Source organism: Convolutriloba macropyga, chromosome 7, assembly GCF_964194025.1.
Source record: "Convolutriloba macropyga chromosome 7, txConMacr16.3, whole genome shotgun sequence".
Classification (NCBI taxonomy): domain Eukaryota; kingdom Metazoa; phylum Xenacoelomorpha; order Acoela; family Convolutidae; genus Convolutriloba; species Convolutriloba macropyga.
In genome coordinates this window covers 56,464,311-56,483,005 of record NC_134474.1, presented here as the reverse complement: position 1 = coordinate 56,483,005, position 18,695 = coordinate 56,464,311, and the positions used below count along the sequence as shown (strand labels likewise).

General features: G+C 33.7%; 1 protein-coding gene across 1 annotated transcript in view; it reads right to left on the bottom strand.

Moving 5' to 3' along the window:
* Positions 1-18,695, bottom strand: part of LOC142343177 (tubulin gamma-1 chain-like) — a 243,883-nt gene that overhangs the window by 53,989 nt on the left and 171,199 nt on the right. The window lies entirely within an intron of this gene.

Below are 18,695 nucleotides of genomic sequence, written 5' to 3'. Positions count from 1 at the left end.
CAAATCAAACAATCAAAAATTCTGCTGATTTCATATTTGACTCTTTTGTCTGTGAACTCTTCCCAGTATTTTACAAGAGCTTAATTCAGCTCAAATTGACCAGTTCATAAAAACCTCTATATAAGTTAAATGCATTTAGGCGCACAAAAATTAAATCTTTTTACTGTTTCATCAGTAATCGTTAAAAGCAACTGGTTTAAAAACGCGTTGAAAACTTCTTTGTATTACCTCAGTTTGTGAGAACCGATTGTTTGTAGGTGTGAATAAATTGGTCAAGCCGCATGCTACTGATCAATTCCAAAGTTCACTTGATTTTCAATTTAAACCACACAACACTCATTTCAATGCCGTGCTAATGAATAATATAAAATTAAAAGTTGGCATTAGAAAAAATTACGTTATGAGTCATTAAAAATCAAAACTTTAGCGCGTTCAGTTAGTGAACTAGTGCTCGTATAAAACTTTAATTTAGCCAACAAAGAAACGTTTTCAATGGCTTTTTTAAAAAAAAAAATTAAAAAGTTGATTTATTTATGTTCATTTTGTGTCTCAAAAACCTTTTTACATTCTTTAAAAAACATTTTTGATTAGTGTTTCAAGCATTAGAGTAACCTGGTTGCTAATTACTCTAATAGTTTAACCACAAAAGGGACATAGACGTCTAAGCAACGTTTTCTCATTTTTTGAGGTTAAGTCTAAAAAACCCCAGTGAGCCGAAACTTGATAAATCTTCACATAAAACACACTAACACAGTGTATCTTGTCAAGATTCTGACACAGCACTTGCTATAAAAATATCAAGATAATTATGAGCTTGCATGGTCTTTGAATGTTTATGTATGTCTCAAAGCTGTCAAGAGTTTTTCTTGAATTACCTTGATAAGATCTTACCAATATCTGAAGATTTACCAAGAAATATTGGTGGTTCAAATTTTGCAAGAAATGACAAAATCGTGAATGTATTATCAAGGTGTACCAAGTTTTGATTTAACATGAAGCTCTTGATCGTGTAGCGATTACTTTTACCTTTGTCAAAGATGAAGTTTCGAAACTTCTCCAAATTTAGAATTGGTTGCGGAAAATGTGTATCAGTCGTCGCCGTTTGTTTTGTGGTATTTATTTTTTTAAACAAACAAACTACATTAGATTTTACTCATCAAGGGACAAAGTCGCACTGTTCGGGTGCAAATTCCAATTCGGAAAAATGTCAGAATGTGCCATTTTACGAGTCGCTAAGCGTACTACTTGTTACTAAGCAACCATTTTTTACGGGTTGTGTGAACAGAAATGACCCGAGAATAAAAAAAGTTCCCTCCACGACACAGCTCAAATTCGAACCAATAGATTGCGCATTATTTTGTGTCGGTAGAAACTATTCACGCGTGAATATTAGAACAGACGGAATGCAGTCTACATGTTTTTGTTCCGGTGATCTGCCGAGTTTGGAGTCTACTTGCGAAAATTCCGACACCATTTTCAAATCCTACTCATTGGACCCCGTGTCTTTTCCCTCCCTGAAGGTCAATTATTAAAACTATTTAATCACAGTACCCTGCTATCTGATTGTTTAAAGAAATTGCCCTTTTTTAAAATTTAAAAATTACAAAATAGAAGGACAGCAAACCTGTTTTGTCCGAATATACCAGAAAACAGATTATTTACTTGATTGCCTCGGGGGGTCACATTTTAGTGCTTGAAGTAAATTACGTCCAAGAGTTAAAGAGATTGCCAAAATGGTCAGTTCATACAAAACTTAAATCAAACACTGATAACCAAGCACAAAAATACCATTGCACAAAATAAATTTAAAAACTAATTTTGTAATAAAATTTTGTTTTCTTTAAAAGATTAGGAAAACGAAAAAATTAAAAATCTTTTCATTAAATTTTTAATTTGCATCTCTGACAAAACCCAAATCTTGTCGTTCTTTGAACTACCATAATGTTAGAAAAAACCATAAAAAATTCTGATATTTGCAATCGCATGCATGAATTGAACTAAATTTCCACAATTATTTTGAACATTCGAATAGGTTATTAAAGAACTAATTTATTATAAAAGTTTAAATGACAGAAGGGAGTATTGTTCAGTTTTCTGTCCATTCCATTTTTTTCGGATGTTTTCGTTGTTTTCTCCTACAATATGCTTCTGTAGATAAGTTTCGAAAAAGGAACCACAATAGAACGATTGAAACCATTAATTTTCATGGCGTGAAAATGAATTTGGAGCTCATTTCTTGTGGATTTGTTAAATTAAGGTACAGATGTTTCATCCAAAGACGTTTGAAAAATTTTGCGGTTCTTTGGTTCCAATATTTGCCACAATTGAAATCTAATCGTGATCACATCACAAGGACAATTTTCTTCTTTACTTTTCTCGATCATTATTACCTTCGAACGGTATAAAAGTATAAAGAAGTATCATTTTAAGTCAGCAATTTAAAAAAGTATCATTTTCAAGTCAGATTTCATGCCTAGGTTAAAACTTTTGTCAAATGAATATGTTTGACGCATGCAATAGGGAAGTCAAAATACTAGGTGCATTTGACCGAGAAAAACAGCTAAATCTAAATTCGATAAGAAAATTAAAAAGATGTTCGAAAAAGTGTTTGTTATTTGATACATATTGACGAGCAGTAAATTTCTAAAGTTTCGACTGATACGCACAATAAATTGGAACCCAATACGTACTTAGAAAGTATCATTTAAAATAGATTCTCAACCAGTTATTCAATAGCGAGTTTTCCTTTTTCAATCAAGTACAATTTTGGCAAAAAGTTTATATAAACATGACTCCTAATTTTGATTAACTAAAACATAGGGAAAAGAAGGTTGCTCAAATTGGCCAAATATGACTAGCTGTTAGCAGGATTACGAACACTGTAGCGCAACAACCCCGATGAGGCGGGACGAGTTTTGGCACGTTAGAGATTAAAGCTGTTAAAGCTCAAAAGATATTTGAGAGAATAAGAATTAATTATAGGAGATTCAAAAGAGAAGAAAATTGTGAATAATTTAGCAAAAATCAGTGGTATATATAGTCGGAAAAATAAATATAACATTTACAGTGTACATTTGTTAAAAGGTTAAAGTATCAAAAATCAAGCGATTTTGGGGCGTATGAGTGGGCGTCATTTCATTATTACATGCAAAAATTTAGTTCACTTGAGATGGTTCGCAAAGTTGCATTTCCTATTCAATATTAGTAGATAAATATCAATATTTGACAAACATACAGATCTAAACTGATTTACATTCATTTTCTAAATTGTGAGCTGCAGTTGTCGTTATAAATCTGGTAAGTTTGTTTTCTTTCTGAGTTTATCAATATAAGTTAAGTTTCTAAGCTCTAAGATATTTTCTAAGTTCTTTTCTGTGCTCCAATACCCCCACTCAGATTGTTGCCGCTAGGTAAGAATCTGGATTCGCCCAATAGTTGTTCTCGATGTTGTTCTACTTTCTGCTGTGGCAAAGCTTTTGTCAGAAGATCTGCTGCCATTTCATCTGTTGGCGTGTAGATCAATTTGATTGAGTTGTCATCAACTCGTTCTCGGATAAAATGATACTTCGTGTCGATGTGCTTGGATCGTTTGTGAAGCACCGGGTTAGTTGCAAGCTTTATGCAACTCTGGTTGTCCTCTCCAATGGTTGTGGGCTCAAACTGTTCGTACCCCAGTTCTCTAAGAAGACCACGCAAGAAGATGGCTTCTTGCACCGCGGCAGCTAAACCCTGGTATTCTGCCTCACAAGATGAGAGTGACACTGTCAGTTGCTTCTTGACTTGCCAACTGACAGATCCCCCACTGTCTTCCAGCTTGAAATAGTATCCTGTGGTCGATCGTCTATCATTCACGTCTCCACTCCAGTCTGCATCTGTTTCACCAACTAGAGTGCTGTTGCTGGTTGATGGGAAAAAGAGTCTAAGAGATTTAGTATGTTGTAGGTATCGCAACACGCGCTTGCCAGCATTGAAATGCTCAACAGTTGGGTCATTCATGAAGCGTGATAAGACATTTGTGATCCACATGATGTCTGGTCTAGTTTGCTTAGCTAGGTAAAGTAATGAACCTACTAGACTTCTAAACTCATGAGAATCTACTCTTACTGAATTTTCATGAGCTACTTCAAGCTTTAGGTTATTTTCTGCTGGAGTTTTGCTTGGTTTGCAGTCTTGCATATTGAACTGTTCTAAAATATTTTGAGTGTACTTTTCTTGATCTAAAGTTATTCCTTTTTCTGTTTTCAGAATTCGCATTCCGAGAAACCATTCAAGATCTCCTCTGTCGTCCATTTTAAACTTTGATTCCAGTGAACTTTTCAATTTGTCGATCTCGGTTTGACTATTTCCTGCAATGACTAAATCATCAACCCAGTTCAGAACATAAAGTTTTTCATCTTCTTTGTTTTTTAGAAAAAGACAGTAATCGTGTTTACTTCTCTCAAAACCTTGCTGAATTAGAAAATTTGAAAGCTCCTGATACCAATTTTTGGCTGCTTGCTTCAGTCCATATATTGATTTTTTAAGCTTACAAACTAACTTGTTGCCATTGCTGTCTAATTTTTCAAAAACTTTTGGTTGCTCTAGATAGACTTCTTCGTCTATTTTAGGATGCAAATAAGCTGCTTTTACATCCATTTGTTTTAAAAAGAAATTTTCGATAGCTGATAAAGCTAGTAGAATTTAAAAGGTTTCAGGTTTGCTTGTGGGAGCAAAGGTATCCGAATATTCAATTCCCTCAATTTGTTTAAAACTTTTTGCTACGTAACGAGCTTTAAACTTATCGATATTTCCGTTTGAATCATGTTTAATTTTGTACACCCATCGGCCAGGAATAATATTTTGTCCTTTTTCTTTCGGAACTAAATCCCAAGTTTGTGTTTCATTTAAACTTTCTATCTCTGTTTTCATTGCTTCAAGCCATTTGTCTTTTTGTTCAGAATTAATAGCGTTTTCAAAGTTTTCAGGATCGATGAAATTTTTTGTTAATGTGCTTTGAACAGCATGAGAATAGCTTTTACCAAAACGTTCCGGAGGCGCTCTAGACCTATCACTTCGCTTAAGTTCTCTATCTTGAGCAGCTTCCTTTCTCAATCTTTTCATTTCATCGTACTCTGACCAAAGTTGGAAGGTCTTTTGGTCTCCTGAGGGAATTGCTATTTGACCTAGCTTACCTATCATTTGCAGTCTTGAGGGTGGTTTTACTTTTTTCTGTTGCAAATTTTTGACAGGTACTGGAATTTTTGAAGGCTTTCTTTCTATGTTTTTCACTGCAACATCTGGATTAAACTGTACATTAATTTTGGATTTTGGTTTGACGCTAGGACTTGGTTTTTCTTCTTTAATTTCTTGATCAACTTCAGTTTCTGTATTGTTTTCACTTTCTTGAACGCTCTCTGTTTCAGTTAATTCAACCTCTGAACTTAACTCACTTGAGTTGCTTGTATCCTGAAGTTCTTCTCTTACTTCGTCTAAGTCTAGATATAGAAAGCTATCTTCTATATCTTCGGTTTCATTATGAAAACCTGGTATATTGTTTTCATTGAACCTAACGTTTCTAGAAGTGAAAATTTGCCTAGTTTTTATGTTTTGCAACAAATAAGCTGTTGTGTTATCAGAGTAACCAATGAACAGGCACTTTGTTGCTTTTGGATCAAACTTTGATTTCTTACTGGCATCACGATTTTTTGAATAGGCTACACAACCAAATACTTTTAGATGGTCGCTTCTCGGTTTTCTGCCAAAAAATTTTTCAAAGGCTGATTTTGTATTTTTGTCTTTGACAACTAAGTTTCTAGCATAACATGCTGTATCTACAGCTCGAACCCAATAGCTTTTTGGCAATTTTGAATCTATTAGAAGGCATCTTGCAGCCTCTACTACTGTTCTATTAAAACGTTCTGCAACACCATTTTGCTCGGGTGTTTCAGGAACTGTGAATTCACGAGCTATTTCTTTGCTTATGCAAAATTTTATAAAAGCTTTGTTTTTGTATTCTGTTCCATTATCAGTTCTCAAAATTTTTGGTCGGCCATATTGTGCAACATACTCTTTGAAAGTTTGCAATGCTTGCGTTTTGTATTTCATAAATTTTACTACTGCGTAGCCACTGAATTCATCTATGAAACTAATTGCATATCTGTTGCCACCTATACTTGATGGACTCACTGGTCCAAAAACGTCTGAGTAAACTCTTTCTAGTTTTTGAGTTGCTTTGTTATCGCTCAATTTTGGAACAGGTTTTTTCGAAATTTTTCCCAAAGCACAAGTTTCACAAAAATCTGAAGCTTGGGAAGCTTCGTCTGTTGTATTTGCAACATCTCTAAAGTTCAAATGTCCAAGTCTTTTGTGCCAAAGTTTTGCTTGACACGTGCCCCCACTTAAGTTTGAAAAGTGGTGCTTTTTTTCTTTTCTGTATGATAAGAAGAACAATTTGCCTCTTCTTATAAGTCTGAAGCTTTCTTTGCTTCTGAGTTTTAGAACTGACTTAGCTTTTGTGTAAAATAATTCGTGTTGCTTTTGAACTAAACTTGAAACTGAAATTAAGTTTGTTTTGTACTCTGGTACGTGCAGAACTTTTTCAAAAGTCAACTTATGTAGCACACCTTTAGTGTCTCGTGCTTCCACATTTACATCTCCTATTCCTTCAACTTTTGTTTTCCCTCCATCTGGCTTGTTAACTGTGGTTTCTAGTTTTTGGTAATTTTTAAACCAAGTTTTATCTACCATCATGTGATCAGTACTGCCTGAATCTACTACTAAATCAGTTTTTGAAACTTCAAATGAGCTGTCAGCGCTTAAACTAGATGCTAAGCCTTTATGAGGACTTTTTTGTTGATGTTTACATGCACTTGCTAGGTGGCCTTTAGCCTTGCATATACTACATACAGCGTTGTCTTTTTTGTAACAACTAGCTGCTAAATGTCCGGGTTTGTTACATACAAAACACAATTTAGGGCCTTTGGAACTACTAGGCTTAGAAAAAGTCTTCCTAGGATGTGATTTGAGATCTGGGAGGTACCAGAATGGTCAGCAAATAGTCTCCATCTGAATCCAATTTAAAAATTATGGGCGATTTCGAAGCAACAACTACGAAAGTAGACAATTTTTTGGAAAGTTAGGGAGGAAAAAGTGTCGGAAAATTCACTCAGACTTAGAAAACTATGCAAACAGTCTAGTTGATGTATAGAAAGCTGAAAACGCAGTGTCTCATTAATAAAGAACTGTTGTATTATTTGATGTCTGTCGCTTTGTAAAAATTCGCCAGGTGCACGTAGCATTGTATTTAAAAACTTTTATTTTATTTAAAAATAAGCTACGCTTATTTAAAAATTTGCTGCTATATTAAACATGTGCGACGCGCAACTAGCATTAATAGAAAAAACTGTGAGTCGAAAGAATACCAAAACAGGCTCACATGCCCGAACCAAACGCGCTTATATCAGACAGAGGGGGACCCATAGTGACATGGTCTTCGGCTACTCTACTGCCGGAATAGTCTAATCAGAGATTCAGTTAAGAGCTTGCACGTGTAGCAAAATATCATCCAGATATTCTGAAACCAGTTTGGACAGTCAGTAGCATCACTGAAGCAACAGTCAGTAGCAACACTGAAGAGCAAACAAAGGGATCTGGCACCTCTTGGGCGTAACCTGACCAAACAAAAGTCTGTTTGAGTCCTCCTCCTTAGTCTTGGAATGTTGGTTTTTGCGTAATCACAAAATAGTCCTGCGCGGGCCACAGCAATGAAAATTTTTGACAATTTTTTTGTGGTGCACTTATTGGAGTCAAAATTGTTCTGGTTGAGGTCGATTTGGAACTGCGATAAGTGAGAAGTATGGGATTGAACCGGCGGGATTTAGTTTGAGCCGGTGCAGGTTAACTCTCATGCATCATCGTTGATATGTTTGGTTACAAATGTAACAACAATGAGACTCACAAATGTGCGATGGCACATAATGTTCCAACCCAGCTTATTAACAGCATCAAATTTCGATTAAATTTTAGATTCCCAATCTTGACCTATAATTGAGAGCAGAAAAAAACCTCAGTGATTATAAACGTGGAACGAGTAACCCAAACCTTCTAAAAGTAAAAACAAGTTACGCAAACTATATCATACAGGGTTACATGACAATTTACCCAATTCCATTTTACCCAATGCCATTTTACCCTACGCCATTTTACCCAACCTGCCATTTTACCCAATGCCATTTTACCCAATACCAACTTACCCAATGCTCTTTGATCTTTTCGTTCAATTATCCGATTACAAATTAGCAGTCGCTATTAGAAGGATGATTTAAAACATTTGTAGACAATATAATCCCATGTTCGGTTGTGATAGTTTCATATCAAGTCCCACGGGCCATTTAATTATATAGTCCGCTAATTCCATGTTCGGTTGTGATAGTTTCATATCAAGTCCCACGGGCCATTTATTTTCTAGTCGGCTAAATAGTCGTTCTGGTTAATTTAGCAATGAGGTAAATTGGGTAAGTTGGCATTGGGTAAATTGGAATTGGGTAAAATGGCAGGTTGGGTAAAATGGCATTGGGTATAATGGCATTGGGTAAAATGGAATTGGGTAAATTGTCCTGACACCATCATACAGAGTTGAGAAACGATTGTAGTAACAACTAAAGATCACTAATCATATTTTCCCTGGAACTTACCAAGCAACTGTTCTATCAAGTTGGTTATCAAGTCAACGAAACACACATATTTTGAAAAAAAAATACAGAACAAGATTAAGTTTTAATTGAAAATTTTTGGCGCTAAAATGTGAAGAACTAAATATAACCTCGCAGTCAATACAAGAAAAGTAACAAGAAAACAATCAAATTGAAAATTCACGTATTTTTTTTCTGAAAAAACTTAAAAGCCGGTCAAACCTATCTAACCTATATATCGAACGCGCCGAAAATGTTAGAAATTGGCCTCTATTTGTTTTGGAAATTGAGAATTTCCTCTACTTGATGGTCCAATCCATTTGCTGAGATTAAAAGTGGCGTGTTAGCAGGCTTTTCACAGCGAAAGTGGAAACAGATATGTTAGTAGAACGTTGTTTTCAAATTCTCTGTAGGTAGTTTACTGTTACCCGTTTTTTTTTACTATAACGCCGCAGAGATATAACCAAATTTCTCCCTTAAACAAAATCTCTCAGAAAATAGATAAATAAAATGAACGAAATAAGGAGACAAGCTTTGTATCTTACATTTTGCAGAAGTGGTGTTGTCATATTTGCCAAAATGAGGTACTTTGAAATTGTAAAAAAGGTGACAAGTCTTGAAGCACGCTTTCAATCAACTTAGGTATAAATTTTTCGCTTCAATATATCACTAATCCGCAATTGAGCAGCATTAAACGCTTTTGAGTTTGCACCATTTTGAGCATGCATTAATACTTGAGCATGCAAAAGTGAACTGAAGTTTCTCTAATTGAGCATGCAAAAATTATTTAAAGCTTTTAAGAGAATTTTCAGATAGAATTTTTGACACAAAACAAAGTTGTCTTTAACTGTGGTTGTTTTTGTTGTTTACTGGATGGAGTTCCCTTTCCTTTTCAGTACCATTGCGGTAAATACATCACCTGGACGGAATCTCTAGGACATCCCACAGGGATTGACAACTCATTGGCAAACAAAGATTTATTTAAACTTTTTACTAAAAGCTTAATACCAGCGTATCAAATAAAACTGCTATTGTAACGTTTATATTGAACTTTTAGTTTTTATAATTTGCCATTGATCAATTTCATCTGTAATTATTTGTGTCTGAATTTATTATTTATGAGATTCATTTAGAGAGAGAGAGAGGGATGGAGCAAAATGGATGGGTTTTTGAAAAAAAATTATAGATGTATAAAGACCTGTAAATTGACGTAAAAAAACTAATAGACACCTATAAACCTGTAAACAGACGCATCTAACAAGGGCCGTTAGAATTCATAATTTTTGATCACTGTCATCTGAGATAGGAGCCAAAAACTCAAGCTAGATTTTGTTGTTAAATTCTTGGCATTTGAGTAGCGGTGGAATTTACACTTTGCACATGCAGCTTTCACATTCTAACCAATTGAAGTGCATTGTAAACATTACGACGCCTTAGTTAACAGGACCCGGTTGCTGTAAGACCACCAAGTGTGAGAAGAGACATTTGTCATTCCCCGGTTTTCAGAATCGTCTGAGTGCAACCACCTTCTACTTAGGTAGAAGGGGGGGGTCGTCACTTCGTCATATTTACACAGGCAATCACGTTTTTTGACAATCATATTTTCTGAAATACACTATCGAGGGTCACAAGGAAGTCAGTTTAGGTAAGATAGTTCAAAAGCAAATTAAATTGTTGAATTGATTTTTTCAAAGGTGACATTAAGGACAAAAGTCAAAATAAAATTTTCAGTAAAAGATTAACTTGAAAAAACAAAGATATTGATTTCACAAATGGCTGTAGTTAGAGAGTAATTAATTATCATTTTAATTGTTTGAAAGTAGAGATTTTAGAGAGCGTAAGTGATCGTAATTAACGAAATGGCCGATTATTGAAAATTTACCGTGTGTAAGAATGTTAGTTTGTTGGTTCAGTTATCCGACTCACTCGCTTTTTCTTGAATATTTTTCCATATCTTTCATTTAACATTTGTTTTTAACTTCGATTAGCAGTTTATTGCGCTCCCCTTTGATGAATAGTTTTGGTTAACAAAGTTTTGATATTTAAATTAGCCACAAAGAATCTTTGCGTACTGTGAAATTTCAATACCAAGTGGTCATGTATTTGTTGATGAGTAACCTATTCACCCATTTTATTGCCGGGCATGAGATCAATTTTAACTTGAAAGAGTGATTTCTCTCAATGCATGATGTCAGTCAACTCTCATATGTTTTACTAGCTCTATTAGGCTTCAGTTAAGAAAGTTTTGCGCAATACAGCGATTCAACTTGCAAAATTTGGCAAAAGGATAATTTTGGAAAAACTCTTTTCTTCGATCGATAAGTATTTTCTAAGTATTTTTTTAAGTATTGATAAGTTTATTTTTGCCACTATTAAATAATAAAACTCTTTTTTCTGTTGCTTTCCGTTCATGGATCTCTCAGCAAACTGGTTTCTTTTTGTCAAGTTTGTAATTGGTGGCGCTATTAAATTTTGTCTTTTCGAAAAAAAAATATTTTAATGTTGCTGAATCAATTGCCGCCCTGACAGTTGACGAATTTTCATATAGGGCTTATGAATTTCCAAAAGGATTGTAATCAAGGATATGGTCCAAAACCCAAAAAAATGGGTATCACATTTTTGTTGTGCAATTAGTTGATGAACTAGATTGCGCTTACGTTCCGCTGAGTAGTGTTGCGATTGATTTTAATTGTTTTATCAAAACTTCCTAATTAGAGCCTCATGGATTTTTCACTTCATCGCATATCTTCATCTTCCCTGGCGTACAGGTTTCGAGATTGCTAAGCGGTGGCAATGTTGATACGATATAGCGTATTATTAACCTGTAAACCACTTTTAAGCGCTTATTTGCTATCAAATAACTAAACTTTAAACGAATTTTACATTCTCAACAACGCGCATTGTTTTAGAATCTCTCCCTCTCCCTCTCTCTCTCTATATATATATATATATATATATATATATATATATATATATATATATATATATATTTGCAAACTTAGGAACATATAGTAAATATGTAACTAACGGTTTTGATATGTTCGCAATTAAGCTTTCGGTGTTTTATATTCACTAAAATTAACAAAGGCCATGGCACTCATGGTTCTCTCACACTAGGCGTTTCCTTATAAGGCGCCACATCACAATTTGATGCGCCAATCACCCAAGTCAGTTCACTCATTGCAATTCACAAAGGTGGTGGCAAAAAGTTTTTCAGAGTACTTACATAGAAAACGTGTCTCAAAAAAATCCCAAAAATGATCTGACAGTGTCCTCTCTAACTTCAAAAAAAAAACAGCAAAATTGTTAATTCGATGCCATCTGACCGTCCGTTTGCACCTCTAACAATTCGTTTTCAGTAGCGTAAATCATTCTTGTCACGATGAAAACTGTGAGTTTTTCCTGAGCAAAAACTGTTGTCAAATTGTCAAGTTTTTATTGGTGGTGCTAATAAATTTTGTCTTCTCGAAAAAATTCATTTTAATATTGCTGGATCAAATACAGCTCTCACTGTTGATGAATTTGTATATGTTGCTTATGACTTTCCAAAAATGTTGTAAATAAGGACGATCAAAAGTTCTTTGTGCAATTAGTTGATGAACTAAGACGCGGTTTATCTTCCGCTGAAATCTTTGGTAATTCCCTGTGTTGTGTATAACCAAAACCATATTGTATATTGTTTGAGTATTTGCCAAGTAATTGAACTTGACTGACAGCAGAGTAGCGTTTCGCTTGAATTTAATTGTCTTATCATAACTTGTCAATTAGAGCCTCATGGTTTTTTCTCTGAATTCACTTCATAACGTCTGCAACTGTTTGATCCAATATTTTTTTTGCTTTGGGGTCTTCATTTGTTCACAGCACTTTAATAAAGTGTACTGATGAGCCTAAACCGTCAGATTTGTTCTTTTTGAAAAATTGTAATATTTCTAATTCTTCATGAGAAAAATAACTAGGTTTTTTTGCCCAGAACAATGTGCGAGTTTTCGTTGTTTCTTTGTTGTACTACTAATTCTCAAGGCTAGTGGGGTGACCAATTTTGATTTTAAAGGTGGTTGCTAGTTTTTTGAAAGATTTACTGGTTAGAATCAATAGGTGCAATTCAACTCAGAAGACGTGAACCTCATTTTTGTTCGAGAACTCTCAAGCTTAAATTTTTCGCGTACAAAAGCTGAAATATTTAGAAATAAAAGTTGTACAAACTTTCTTAATTTAGGTTCTGTAAAATTCAATTTCGTTGAAGAGACGAATTTCTGTGAACAGATGATTTTTGTTGTCAAAAATTCCTTCCTCTCAAAATTCTTCTCAATTAAAACATAACTCTATATGTTGCGCACTTTTTTGTTCTTTTACACTACAATTTATTGTTACCAGTTGTATGTTGTGTGCTGATGGGCCTAATTCGGCCAATTTGTTTTAATGAGAAGGAGTTTTATAAAGAAAAATTTTGATTTTTGTGAGAACATTTTTCCTTACTACATTTGTCTGCCCAAAATAAATTGCGTTTGGTTTTGGCCGCTACTGATTCGCTACTGATTTTACAGGACCATTTTACAGACTGCATTTGATTTTGAGCGGATTTTTGATATTTTTGTGATAAATCTGTTTAGCAATATATATACTTCGTCTTGAAAAATTGAGTCTCGGTTTTTTCTTGTTGAAATTTTTCCAGCTTGATTTTGTTGGGTCTTTTATCATTGGTGGGTCTTTTATCGTCCTGATAGAGATCAATAGTAGACGTCCTTTTTTTGTAAAAGAAGTGAAGTTGCTTGTAATTAGGGTTTTGTAAATCAAGTGCTGTGTTTCGTTTTCAAAAATTCTTTTGCTCAAACTGGCTCTCAGTTTAAAACTTGATACTTTAATCCTTTTCAATTTTTTTTTGATTTTTTAGGCTATCAATTGTTATTATCAATTCTCTAAAGCGTGTCTATGAGCCTAAACTGTCAAAGTTAATGTTTTTGGAAAAAAATGTTGTTTTGAAAATTTTTGACTTTAGTGCTGACTTTTTTGTTTTTTGTATTAATGTTTGAAGCTTAAATACTTTAAATGCTTAGCCTGCAGTCAATTTGCAGATTGTTGTTGCTTTGCTGTCTTGGTTTTTCAATGATGTTTTCTGTTTTATGACATGTAACAGCCTTTTAGATTTTTGATACCTCAGTGCTGGCCTTCACGTTGGCGGTCCTGTATAAGGTGTGTACTGTGTACATACCGAGCAAGAATCCACTTGAAAATTTTATTATACTGGAAAAGAGCGAATCAGTTGTTAGTTAATATACTATCGGGAGCTGTATTTTCCGACATTCTTGATAATTCTTGATATATCCTGACAATTCTTGAATTCTTCGCTAATCCTATGATTCCTGCTATACCTTGTTCTTGGGTGCTATTGAATTTTTAATACTTGATATATCTTGCCATGTTATTGTTAACTTTTCCTCGAAATCTTGCCAAGATCTTGTTTCTTGACAGCCATGCAAAGAATTTGCAAGTTTGTACATATCTTGATGTTTTCTTGGTAAGTACCATGCCAAGATCTTGGCAAAATTTATCAAGAATTAGCATAAGTTCACTGGGTATACATTAAAAAGACCACACTTAAAATTTTACAAATGTTACTATAAATATTAAATGTTACTTCAAATAAACAAGTTACAAAAATTTTTTGATAAAAAACAATAAAACGAAAACAATATAGATCTGTTGAAGAGGTGCTCCTTGAAAAACTTCATGAAGTATGATTTAAAGAAAGAACTGCGTTGGTATTACTTTTCAAATCGGATGTACATCGGCTGTGAAAGTGTTTTCAGCGAGCGTTTCGACAGAAAAGCGCAATGAGTGGTGATTATTACGGGTATCAACAATCTATCCCTACGACAAAAATAACAAAAAAGATGGGTCCAATTGAGACGTCTGACGGATTGTCCTAATTGGTTCAGATGCTCAATTGTGATAATTTTTATGTTATCAAATGTATAGACCGGAAATGTGAAACTGAAACTACTAAAAATCTGAACAATTTTTTATAGAGACCTTGGAAGAGAGTTGAGTTTTCTTTTTCTGTTATGTTGAAGCAATTCAAATTAGCTAAACACCTCTGCAATGGCGGACTACATCCAACTCGAACAACGCGTTGTTTGACGCGTCAGACAGATTGCATCAGATTTCCGTCGCAACATCAACCATAAAGCCCGGTTACGACTGAATAAAAACGATATGCGTGTTATTACACCAAATTCGCATACAGAAGAGGTGGAAAAGGACTGGGACCATTACTGATTTAAAAAAATTAACACAAACGATGACTTCACGGAGATCATAAAAATTGCCGTGCTGTGCTCGTACGCATCAAATCTTCTGTTTAAAAGTTTAATGCTCAAAATAACAAAAAAAAACATTCAATCGCTTTTCTCTTCACACGTTTGTAGAAAGCAGCGATTTTCCGAAGTTTTTTGTGTTTCACTTTCAGCCTCATCTTTCAGGTTTTTTCAAGTTCTTCTTTCGATAAGTGTCACCTAATTACTCAAATGACTTTCAGCAGTATGATAAGGTCGAAGGTGCGGATAAAGTAAGTTCTTAGCAGGTTTCATTTCAACCAAATATTAGAATATTTTGAAGAAAGTACCAAAACGGGTGCCTTTGAGATAAAACTACAAAAGTACAGGTAAGTTTTACCAATTCTTTTAATAACTACTCTCTTCAGATAAGACTCCTCTCATTTATTGTTCCGACCCCACTTGTGGGGGGGGGGAGGAACTATATACTCAAATGGGTATTTTTTGTTCAGACAATTTTGGCCGATCGATATATTCATCGTAGAAAAATGTGAGTGGTATCATTAAAGGGCTCGTCCAGCGTAGAATTCAAAATAAAAAAGATTTTTTTTGAATTTTGTTTTTTTTTTTCGAGGAGTTATTGAGGACTGAAGTTTTGTGTGAACACGGGATATTTGGCATGATTTTGTTCACTTTCAGTGTAATTTTTCCTCCAAAATATTATTTTTTCTATCTAAATATTATTTCAAAATTACATTTCCCGCCACAAAATGAATCAATTTTGTGTTCCTATTAGACGAAAGTTGATAAAGAAGAGTAGTTCTGGTCTCATAGGGAAGTTTAATATATATAAAAAAAATTCGAATTCTACTTGAGAGCTGTTTTTTTAAGAAAACTTCATATTCTTCGTCTTTTTATGTCACCTAGAGACTAGTCAATTTTCATCGATGTTCCATTAGCGAAAAACTTTTACAGTCAAATGAAGCTTAATTAACAAATAATTCGTTTTCGAGAATTGCTCATATTTTTTTGGCTTCTACTCAAGTTTTCGTAATTTTTAATGAAATTTTAATTTTCTTTGGGGTTTTACTAAATTTGTGGATTCCTGTGGCATAGGCACTTAGACAAAAATTGCAATAGGTTTCGTAATGAGCTTAGAGTGAACCTATCTAGTGCTTTGAGTGGACAGTTAATGGCTGTTAAGACTTCAAATATAATTTTTCGAAAATTTTTTTGCCTATTAACCGATCTTAAACAAATTTTGTGATCTGTTAGTCATTCTCAGAAATGACAGGGTCTCCTTCTGTTCTACTGCAACCACAATTAACCTGCTTAGTGGTTTTATCTTCTATCTTTTAGTTTAATGACTTCGACGGAGTAGTTTTCATAACTTCTTAAACTTTTTGTTTTTTTTCGTAATTTTGGTTCCTTTTGAAATCCTATTACATTGTCCTAATATTGATAGTTCCCATTGGCTTATAGAGGACGTTCAATGGATCATAGACAAAGTTTTAAGACAAAAAGTTATAATTTAAATGGCTTCGACACTTTCTTCTCGCACTTTTCTAAGGAATTTTCGGTTTCTGCCTGTATTTGTTGTTGTTTGCAAAGTCATGAGACTTTTTGTGATATCTTATTGATTACCTATGCATGACACAAACTTTTGTCGCTCCCTTCAAGACATAAATGAGCGCTGTTCCTGAATTCCGTTGAAAGCTGATGATTTTAATGGCTATTAACTCTTTGAAAATAATTTCTCGAAAAAGTTTTTTGAACATTAACCAATCTTAAAATTATTTTAGTGAAAGCTGAGTTAGTTTCAGTAATGACAGGAAGCCTTCATTTGTTTTGCAATCAAAATTAATCCGGTTGGCGGTTTTATCTTCTAACTATTGGTTGTATGACTTCAATGCCACAAAATTTCAAAAAATTTAAAAGATTTTGGATATTTTTATGTTTTGGTTCCTGTTGAGTTATCGCATTATCCTAATAGTGATAGCTTCCATTAGTTTAGAGCAGACGTTCAATGGATCATAGTTAAAGTTTTCAGATAAGAGGCTATGATTTAGATTTCTTCGATTTTTTCTTCTCGCTTTTTTCTAATGAATTTTTGATTTTGCCTAATTTTGTTGTTGTTTTCAAAGTCATAAGACTTTTCGTGATGTCTTTTTATTTACCTATTCGTGAAAATTGTTTTTTTCGTCCCATCGAGTCTTAGATTTTTGTATTTACAGACTTACGTTGAAACTTGTCGAATTTGATGCCTGTTCAGACTTTTTTGAAACAATTTTTTGAAAACAATTTTTTTGAACATTAGCCAATCTTAAACTTAATTTCGTGAACTGTAAGCAAGTCTCAGTAATAACCACTAGACTTGTTTTATACTCCAACCATATTTAATCTATTTAGCAGTTTTATCTTCTAACTATTGGTTTTATGACTTCGATGCATGAGTTTTAATAACTTTTTTTATTTTTTGGAAATTTATTTTCGTAGTTTTGGTTCCTTTTGAAATCTTCTCACATTATCCTAATATTGATGGTTCGGAATGGTTTATAGGGGACGTTCAATTGATGGGAGATAAAGTTTTCAGAGAAAAGCTCATGGTTTAAATGGCTTCGACATTTTCTCGCATTTTTCTTCTGAGTTTTTTGTTTTTCGCCTGTATTTGTTGTTGTTTTCGTAGTCCATGACTTTAGTGAAAGGTTCTATTGATAAATTTTGAATGACAAACATCCTTGTCGTTTTATCGGGGCATAACTTACCGTATTTATTGACTACCGCCAAAAACTATTGATTTTAATGGCGTTGACACTACGGGTTTTCTCAAAGACTTCGTTGTTTTAACGTATTTCTTCCGATTTCTTAATTTTTGGAGTCAGTTTAAAAAAAGAATCTCATTGGTGTAAAAAATAATTTAAAATAGAAAAGTTGTATTGAAAAGTTGATTTTTAATGGCTCCAACATTTATCTCGCTCAAATTTTTTTTTGAATTTGCAGATTTTTCCAGTTTTTTTTACTCTTTAGTTAGCCGTAAATTGCTGACCGGTCTCATAAGCTTTTGGTTTAGGATTGAATGGATGATGCTATCCGAAGCAGTCAGTTTTTAGCGAATAGTCTCAAAAATTATGATATCATACATTTTCAAAGACTTTTAAAACCTTTCAGTTTTTTTGTTCTTTTCGTCAACTTGTAACATACTCTCATCATTGAAAGGTCCCATCCAATTTTTTTTGTTTCAATATATAACTTGAATTATTATATAAAAAAATTGAATGAAAAATACATAATATCCAGATAATAGCTAATGATTTCATGGCTTCAATAATTTGTGTTTTCGCCAACTGTTTCTATTTTTAACGAGTTTTTCTGCATCTTTAATACATTCTTATGGCTTAGTCTAACCAAAGACAAGTCGTATTGGTTTCATTATGAATTTTTAGTAAATTTATCAGAAAATAATTTGTTAAGAGCTGGCGACTTTTAAGACTTTAGAAACTGTTTGGTTTAAAAAATTTTGATTGAGTTTTCAATTTCGCCACATTATTTCTTCTTTTTGTCGACTTGTAATCTAGTCTCATTAAGAAAAATTTCCGTCTGCTGTATAGATAGGAAAAGTAAATTTGTGTTCTTAAGGCTTTATCCGATTGCATTTTGACGTTTTTAGATATTTAGTTTTTGCTGTGATTTTTTTTTGCGTATCTAGTTTGTTTTTTTTCTCGTAGTCATTTGGTTGACAATTAAGTCAAAAATG